Here is a 9,260-nt window from a genome sequence, read left to right as displayed (position 1 = left end):
CCTCTCTGAGGGAGGAAGCACTTTCCAGGCTACCGTGGGTGAGGGTCTGAGGAACGGGTTCCTTACGTGAAACCGAGGGAGAAGGAGTCCTGGCCAGAAGGCTCCTCTCGACTCAGCTCTTGTTACCTGAAGCTAACACTTTGGCTCCATGTGTGCATAGGAATGCTAAGGGCTCCACACTGATTTGGCAGAAAGAAGCCGGTCTAGAACCCCAGGTTCAGCTCATTCGCCTCTCCACAGGGTGGCAGCATTTTCAAGTCTGCTTGAGTGCAAACCTGGGGAAGGAGTCCCAGCACAATTTGGAGGGAGAAATAAGCATGGGCAGAAGGCACCTATCGACTCAACTCTTGTTTCAGGAAACTAGATCGGCTCTCCCGTGTGTGCATGGAATCCTCAGTGCCATCCACGCAACGCAAAGGAACAAAACTGTAGAGAACCCGTGCCTCAGCAAAGATCGTCCTTCCTGAGCGTGAACTTCATCTATTGCGTGTTTTTGTGAAAGCATGAGAAATGGAACCTAAACGTAACTCGGAGTGAGAAGCAGGCCTGGAAGGAAGGCTGCTGTGGACTCACCTCTTGTTTGAGGAGATTAGCACTGCTGTACCCTGTGTGCCTGGATGCCTAGTTACCAGGCTACTAACACCAAGAGTCAATCCTAAAGAGTGACTGCGCTTGAGTTAACATTGCCGTTCCTGAAGCAGGAGGAATTTCACAATGCTCGTGTACGAGAGACCGAGCAAAGGGTCCCAGACGTGAAATGGAGTGAGAGAGAGGCCGGTGCGGAAGGCAGCTCTCAAGTCACCTCTGGTTTAGGAGGCTAGTGCCCTTGCCCCGGGGGTGCCTGCAGGCCATAAGCCAACCACCTAACTCAAAGGAACAACTCTGTAGGGAATTCCTGCTTTGGCTGAAAGAGCCATGCCTCAGGGTGGATGCATTTTGCTGTGTGCATGCGTGAGATCACTGCAAGTGAGTCCAAAACCAGTTTCCTTGTGAGACCCAGGCCCCGGAAGAAGCCAGAACACGACTCCCCACTTGCTCCATGAAGCTAGTACTGCGGCCCCACTTTTGCATGGAAGTCTAATAGCTAGCTTTCTAACTCGGAGAAAAAACACTGTAGAGAAACCGTGCTTTAGCTACCGTCGACCTCTCCGTGGGCGAAGCAGTTTAGGGTGTACTGTGGCTGAGAGCCTGGGGACGGTTTCCATTTCGTAATATCGGGGGAGAGAGAGGCCGGTACATAAGGCAGCTCTAAACTCACTAAATGGTTATGGGGCTAGTTCCGTTGCCCCGTGGGTGTGTGCTGGCTTAAACACAACCACCTAACTCGAAAGAAAAACTCAGTACAGAATCTGTGCTTCAGCTAAAACAGCTGCTCCTGAAGGTGGAAGCTTCTTTTGTGTGTGTGCATGAGAGCACTGCAAGGGAATCGCAAACCTAATTCGGAGGGAGCCTCAGGGAGCTGCAGAAGGCAGCACACGACACCGCACTTATTTCGTGATGCCAGCACTGCGGCCCCAATTTTGCATGGAGGTCTAATAGCTAGCGTTCTAACTCGAAGAAACAACACTGTAGAGAAACCGTGCTTTAGCTACCGTCGACCTCTCTGTGGGCAAAGCAGTTTAGGGTGTACTGTGGCTGAGAGCCTGGGGACGGTTTCAATATCATAATATCGGGGGAGAGACAGGCCGGTACATAAGGCAGCTCTCAACCCACATCATGGTTATGGGGCTAGTACCGTTGCCCAGGCTGTGTGCGCCGGCTTAAGCACAGCCACCAAACTCGAAGGAAAATCTCTGTTGAGAGCCTGTGCTGCAGGTAAAACAGCTGCTCCTGAGGGTGGCAGCATTTTGTTGTGTGCGTGCGTGAGAGCCCTGCAAGGGAGTCCAAAGCTTTTTGCGAGTGAGACTCAGGCCCCAGCGAAAGGCAGAACACGACTCCCCATGTGTTTGACCAAGCTAGCACGGCAGCCCCACATTTGCATGGAAGTCTAATAGCTAGCGTTCTAACTCGAAGAAACTAAACAGTAGAGAAATCGTGCTTTAGCTACCGTCGACCTCTTTGTGGGCGAAGCAGTTTACGGTGTACTGTGGCTGGGAGCCTGGGGACATTTTCCATTTTGTAAAATTGGGGGAGAGACAGGCCGGTACAGAAGGCACCTCTCAACTCACATCATGGTTATGGAGCTAGTACCGTTGCCCTGGGTGTGTGTGCAGGCTTAAGACAGCCACCCAACTCGACGGAATAACACGGTAGAGGATCCGTGCTTCAGCTAAAACAGCCGCTCTTGAGGGTGGAAACATTTGGTTGTGTGCGTGCGTGGGAGGACTGCAAGGGAGTCCAAAGTTTCTGCGAGTGAGACTCAGGCCCCAGCAAAAGGCAGAACACGACTCCCCGTGTGTTTCCTTTAGCTAGCACTGCGGCCCTACTTTTGCATGGAAGTCTAATCGCTAGCGTTCTCCCTGGAAGAAACAACACGGTAGAGAAACCGTGCTTTAGCTACCATCCACCTCTCTGAGGGAGGAAGCACTTTCCAGGCTACCGTGGGTGAGGGTCTGAGGAACGGGTTCCTTACGTGAAACCGAGGGAGAAGGAGTCCTGGCCAGAAGGCTCCTCTCGACTCAGCTCTTGTTACCTGAAGCTAACACTTTGGCTCCATGTGTGCATAGGAATGCTAAGGGCTCCACACTGATTTGGCAGAAAGAAGCCGGTCTAGAACCCCAGGTTCAGCTCATTCGCCTCTCCACAGGGTGGCAGCATTTTCAAGTCTGCTTGAGTGCAAACCTGGGGAAGGAGTCCCAGCACAATTTGGAGGGAGAAATAAGCATGGGCAGAAGGCACCTATCGACTCAACTCTTGTTTCAGGAAACTAGATCGGCTCTCCCGTGTGTGCATGGAATCCTCAGTGCCATCCACGCAACGCAAAGGAACAAAACTGTAGAGAACCCGTGCCTCAGCAAAGATCGCCCTTCCTGAGCGTGAACTTCATCTATTGCGTGTTTTTGTGAAAGCATGAGAAATGGAACCTAAACGTAACTCGGAGTGAGAAGCAGGCCTGGAAGGAAGGCTGCTGTGGACGCACCTCTTGTTTGAGGAGATTAGCACTGCGGTACCCTGTGTGCCTGGATGCCTAGTTACCAGGCTACTAACACCAAGAGTCAATCCTAAAGAGTGACTGCGCTTGAGTTAACATTGCCGTTCCTGAAGCAGGAGGAATTTCACAATGCTCGTGTACGAGAGACCGGGCAAAGGGTCCCAGACGTGAAATGGAGTGAGAAAGAGGCCGGTGCGGAAGGCAGCTCTCAAGTCACCTCTGGTTTAGGAGGCTAGTGCCCTTGCCCCGGGGGTGCCTGCAGGCCATAAGCCAACCACCTAACTCAAAGGAACAACTCTGTAGGGAATTCCTGCTTTGGCTGAAAGAGCCATGCCTCAGGGTGGACGCATTTTGCTGTGTGCATGCGTGAGATCACTGCAAGTGAGTCCAAAACCAGTTTCCTTGTGAGACCCAGGCCCCGGAAGAAGCCAGAACACGACTCCCCACTTGCTCCATGAAGCTAGTACTGCGGCCCCACTTTTGCATGGAAGTCTAATAGCTAGCTTTCTAACTCGGAGAAAAAACACTGTAGAGAAACCGTGCTTTAGCTACCGTCGACCTCTCTGTGGGCGAAGCAGTTTAGGGTGTACTGTGGCTGAGAGCCTGGGGACGGTTTCCATTTCGTAATATCGGGGGAGAGAGAGGCCGGTACATAAGGCAGCTCTAAACTCACTACATGGTTATGGGGCTAGTTCCGTTGCCCCGTGGGTGTGTGCTGGCTTAAACACAACCACCTAACTCGAAAGAAAAACTCAGTAAAGAATCTGTGCTTCAGCTAAAACAGCTGCTCCTGAAGGTGGAAGCTTCTTTTGTGTGTGTGCGTGAGAGCACTGCAAGGGAATCGCAAACCTAATTCGGAGGGAGCCTCAGGCAGCTGCAGAAGGCAGCACACGACTCCTCACTTATTTCGTGAAGCCAGCACTGCGGCCCCAATTTTGCATGGAGGTCTAATAGCTAGCGTTCTAACTCGAAGAAACAACACTGTAGAGAAACCGTGCTTTAGCTACCGTCGACCTCTCTGTGGGCGAAGCAGTTTAGGGTGTACTGTGGCTGAGAGCCTGGGGACGGTTTCAATATCATAATATCGGGGGAGAGACAGGCCGGTACATAAGGCAGCTCTCAACCCACATCATGGTTATGGGGCTAGTACCGTTGCCCAGGCTGTGCGCGCCGGCTTAAGCACAGCCACCAAACTCGAAGGAAAATCTCTGTTGAGAGCCTGTGCTGCAGGTAAAACAGCTGCTCCTGAGGGTGGCAGCATTTTGTTGTGTGCGTGCGTGAGAGCCCTGCAAGGGAGTCCAAAGCTTTTTGCGAGTGAGACTCAGGCCCCAGCGAAAGGCAGAACACGACTCCCCATGTGTTTCATCAATCTAGCACGGCAGCCCCACTTTTGCATGGAAGTCTAACAGCTAGTGTTCTAACTCGAAGAAACAACACTGTAGAGAAACCGTGCTTTAGCTACCGTCGACCTCTAGACGGAGGAAGCATTACACGGAGTACCGTGGCTGAGAGCCTGGGGAACGGGTTCCATACGTGAAACCAAGAGAGAAATAGGTCTGGGCAGAAGGCACCTCTGGACTCAGCTCTTGCTACCTGAAGCTAACACGACTGCTCCATGTGTGCTTGGAATGCTATGTGCTCGACACTGACTGCGAAGAAACAAGCCTGTCAAGAATCCCAGCTGCAGCTCCTTCGCCTCCCAGGCTACTAACACCAAGAATCAATGCTGTAGCGTTACTGCGCTTTAGCTAACATTGCCGTTCCTGAAGCCGCAGGAGTTGTATAGTGCTCGTGTAGGAGAGACCGGGGAAAGGGTCCCATACGTGAAATGGAGTGAGAAACAGGCCGGTGCGGAAGGCAGCTCTCAACTCACCTCTTGTTTATGAGGCTAGTACCCTTGCCCTGGGTGTGCCTGCAGGCCATAAGCCAACCACCTAACTCAAAGGAACAACTCTGTAGGGAATTCCTGCTTCGGCTAAAAGAGCCATGCCTCAGGGTGGACGCATTGTGTGGTGTGCATGCGTGAGTGCACAGCAAGTGAGTCCAAAACCATTTTCCTTGTGAGACCCAGGCCCCGGAAGAAGCCAGAACACGACTCCCCACTTGCTCCGTGACACTAGTACTGCACCCCACATTTGAATGGAAGTCTAATAGCTACCTTTCTAACTCGAAGAAACAACACTGTAGAGAAACCCTGCTTTAGCTACCGTCGACCTCTCTGTGGGTGAAGCAGTTTAGGGTGTACTGTGGCTGAGAGCCTGGGGACGGTTTCAATATCGTAATATCGGGGGAGAGACAGGCCAGTACAGAAGGCAGCGCTCAACCCACATCATGGTTATGGGGCTAGTACCGGTGCCCAGGGTGTGTGTGCAGGCTTAAATGAATCCACCTAACTCAAAGGAAAAACTCGGTTGAGAGCCTGTGCTGCAGGTAAAAGAGCTGCTCCTGAGGGTGGCAGCATTTTGTTGTGTGCGTGCGTGAGAGCACTGCAAGGGAGTCCAAAGCTTTATGCGAGTGAGACTCAGGCCCCAGCGAAAGGCAGAACACGACTCCCCATGTGTTTGACCAAGCTCCACGGCAGCCCCACATTTGCATGGAAGTCTAATAGCTAGCGTTCTAACTCGAAGAAACTACACAGTAGAGAAACCGTGCTTTAGCTACCGTCGACCTCTCTGTGTGAGAAAGCAGTTTACGCTGCACTGTGGGTGAGGGCCTGGGGACAGGTTCCATAGGTAAAATCGAGGGAGAGACAGGCAGCTGTCAACTCACCTCTTGTTTACGAGGCTAGTGCAGTTGCCCCGGGTGTGCCTGCAGGCCTAAAGCCAAGCACCTAAGTCGAAAGAACAACTGTGTAGAGAATTCCTGCTTCCGCGAACATAGGCATTCCTGAGGCTGGAAGCATTTTGCTGTGTGCCTGCGTGAGAGAAGTGCAATGGAGTCCCAAACCATTTTCCGTGTGAGACTCAGGCCCCGGGAGAAGGGAGGACACGCCTCCCCACTTGTTTCATGAAGTTAGCACTGCGGCCCCACTTTTGCATGGAAGTCTAACAGCAAGCTTTCTTTTTCTTTATTATTCTTAAATGTTTTTATTGTTATGTTAATCCCCATACATTACATCATTAGTTTTAGATATAGTGTTCCATGATTCATTGTTTGTGCATAACACCCAGTGCTCCATGCAGAACGTGCCCTGCTCAATACCCATCACCAGGCTAAGCCATCCTCCCACCCCCCTCCCCTCTAGAACCCTCAGTTTCTTTTTCAGTGTCCATCGTCTCTCATGGTTCTTCTCCCCCTCCGATTTCCCCCCCTTCATTCTTCCCCTCCTGCTACATTCTTCTTCTTCTTTTTTTCTTTCTTAACATATATTGCATTATTTGTTTCAGAGGTACAGATCTGACATTCAACAGTCTTGCACAATTCACAGCGCTTACCGGAACACATACCCTCCCCAGTGTCCAACACCCAGTGAGCCCATCCCTCCCACCCCAGCCCCCACTCCAGCAACCCTCAGTTTGTTTCCTGAGATTAAGAATTCCTCCTATCAGTGAGGTCATATGATACATGTCTTTCTCTGTTTGACTTATTTCGCTCAGCGTGATACCCTCCAGTTCCATCCACGTCGTTGCAGATGGCAAGATCTCATTCCTTTTGATGGCTGCATATTATTCCATTGTATATATATATATATATACCCCCTCTTCTTTATCCATTCATCTGTTGGTGGACATCTTGGCTCCTTCCACAGTTTGGCTATTGTGGACATTCATAGCAAGCGTTCTAACTCGGAGAAACAACACTGAAGAGAAATCGTGCTTTAGCTACCGACGACCTCTGTGTGGGAGGAAGCAGTTTAGGGTGTACGGTGGTTGAGAGCCTGGGGACGGGTTCCGTTTCGTAAAATCGAGGGAGAGACAGGCCGGAGAGAAGGCAGCTCTCAACTCACACCATGGTTATGGGGCAAGTACCGTTGCCCTGGGTGTGTGTGCAGGCTTAAGACAGCCACCCAACTCGACGGAATAACACGGTAGAGGATCCGTGCTTCAGCTAAAACAGCCGCTCCTGAGGGTGGAAACATTTGGTTGTGTGCGTGCGTGGGAGGACTGCAAGGGAGTCCAAAGTTTCTGCGAGTGAGACTCAGGCCCCAGCAAAAGGCAGAACACGACTCCCCGTGTGTTTCCTTTAGCTAGCACTGCGGCCCTACTTTTGCATGGAAGTCTAATCGCTAGCGTTCTCCCTGGAAGAAACAACACGGTAGAGAAACCGTGCTTTAGCTACCATCCACCTCTCTGAGGGAGGAAGCACTTTCCAGGCTACCGTGGGTGAGGGTCTGAGGAACGGGTTCCTTACGTGAAACCGAGGGAGAAGGAGTCCTGGCCAGAAGGCTCCTCTCGACTCAGCTCTTGTTACCTGAAGCTAACACTTTGGCTCCATGTGTGCATAGGAATGCTAAGGGCTCCACACTGATTTGGCAGAAAGAAGCCGGTCTAGAACCCCAGGTTCAGCTCATTCGCCTCTCCACAGGGTGGCAGCATTTTCAAGTCTGCTTGAGTGCAAACCTGGGGAAGGAGTCCCAGCAGAATTTGGAGGGAGAAATAAGCATGGGCAGAAGGCACCTATCGACTCAACTCTTGTTTCAGGAAACTAGATCGGCTCTCCCGTGTGTGCATGGAATCCTCAGTGCCATCCACGCAACGCAAAGGAACAAAACTGTAGAGAACCCGTGCCTCAGCAAAGATCGCCCTTCCTGAGCGTGAACTTCATCTATTGCGTGTTTTTGTGAAAGCATGAGAAATGGAACCTAAACGTAACTCGGAGTGAGAAGCAGGCCTGGAAGGAAGGCTGCTGTGGACTCACCTCTTGTTTGAGGAGATTAGCACTGCGGTACCCTGTGTGCCTGGATGCCTAGTTACCAGGCTACTAACACCAAGAGTCAATCCTAAAGAGTGACTGCGCTTGAGTTAACATTGCCGTTCCTGAAGCAGGAGGAATTTCACAATGCTCGTGTACGAGAGACCGGGCAAAGGGTCCCAGACGTGAAATGGAGTGAGAAAGAGGCCGGTGCGGAAGGCAGCTCTCAAGTCACCTCTGGTTTAGGAGGCTAGTGCCCTTGCCCCGGGGGTGCCTGCAGGCCATAAGCCAACCACCTAACTCAAAGGAACAACTCTGTAGGGAATTCCTGCTTTGGCTGAAAGAGCCATGCCTCAGGGTGGACGCGTTTTGCTGTGTGCATGCGTGAGATCACTGCAAGTGAGTCCAAAACCAGTTTCCTTGTGAGACCCAGGCCCCGGAAGAAGCCAGAACACGACTCCCCACTTGCTCCATGAAGCTAGTACTGCGGCCCCACTTTTGCATGGAAGTCTAATAGCTAGCTTTCTAACTCGGAGAAAAAACACTGTAGAGAAACCGTGCTTTAGCTACCGTCGACCTCTCTGTGGGCGAAGCAGTTTAGGGTGTACTGTGGCTGAGAGCCTGGGGACGGTTTCCATTTCGTAATATCGGGGGAGAGAGAGGCCGGAGCTCTCAACTCACACCATGGTTATGGGGCTAGTACCGTTGCCCCGGGTGTGTGTGCAGGCCTCATGAAAACCGCCTAACTCGAAGGAAAAACTCGCTGGAGAATCCATGCTTCAGCTAAAAGAGCCGCTCCTGAGGGTGGAAGCATTTTGTTGTGTGCGTGCATGAGAGCCCTGCAAGGGAGTCCAAAGCTTTTTGTGAGTGAGCCTCAGGCCCCAGCAGAAGGCAGAACACGACTCCCCATGTGTTTCATCACGCTAGCACGGCAGCCCCACTTTTGCATGGAAGTCTAACAGCTAGTGTTCTAACTCGAAGAAACAACACTGTAGAGAAACCGTGCTTTAGCTACCGTCGACCTCTAGACGGAGGAAGCATTACACGGAGCACCGTGGCTGAGAGCCTGGGGAACGGGTTCCATACGTGAAACCAAGAGAGAAATAGGTCTGGGCAGAAGGCACCTCTGGACTCAGCTCTTGCTACCTGAAGCTAACACTACTGCTCCATGTGTGCTTGGAATGCTATGTGCTCGACACTGACTGCGAAGAAACAAGCCTGTCAAGAATCCCAGCTGCAGCTCATTCGCCTCCCAGGCTACTAACACCAAGAATCAATGCTGTAGCGTTACTGCGCTTTAGCTAACATTGCCGTTCCT

This window comes from Halichoerus grypus, chromosome 13, assembly GCF_964656455.1.
Source record: "Halichoerus grypus chromosome 13, mHalGry1.hap1.1, whole genome shotgun sequence".
In the NCBI taxonomy this organism is placed as follows: domain Eukaryota; kingdom Metazoa; phylum Chordata; class Mammalia; order Carnivora; family Phocidae; genus Halichoerus; species Halichoerus grypus.
The sequence above is the reverse complement of the archived record's forward strand: the minus strand, read 5'-3'. Positions refer to the sequence as shown.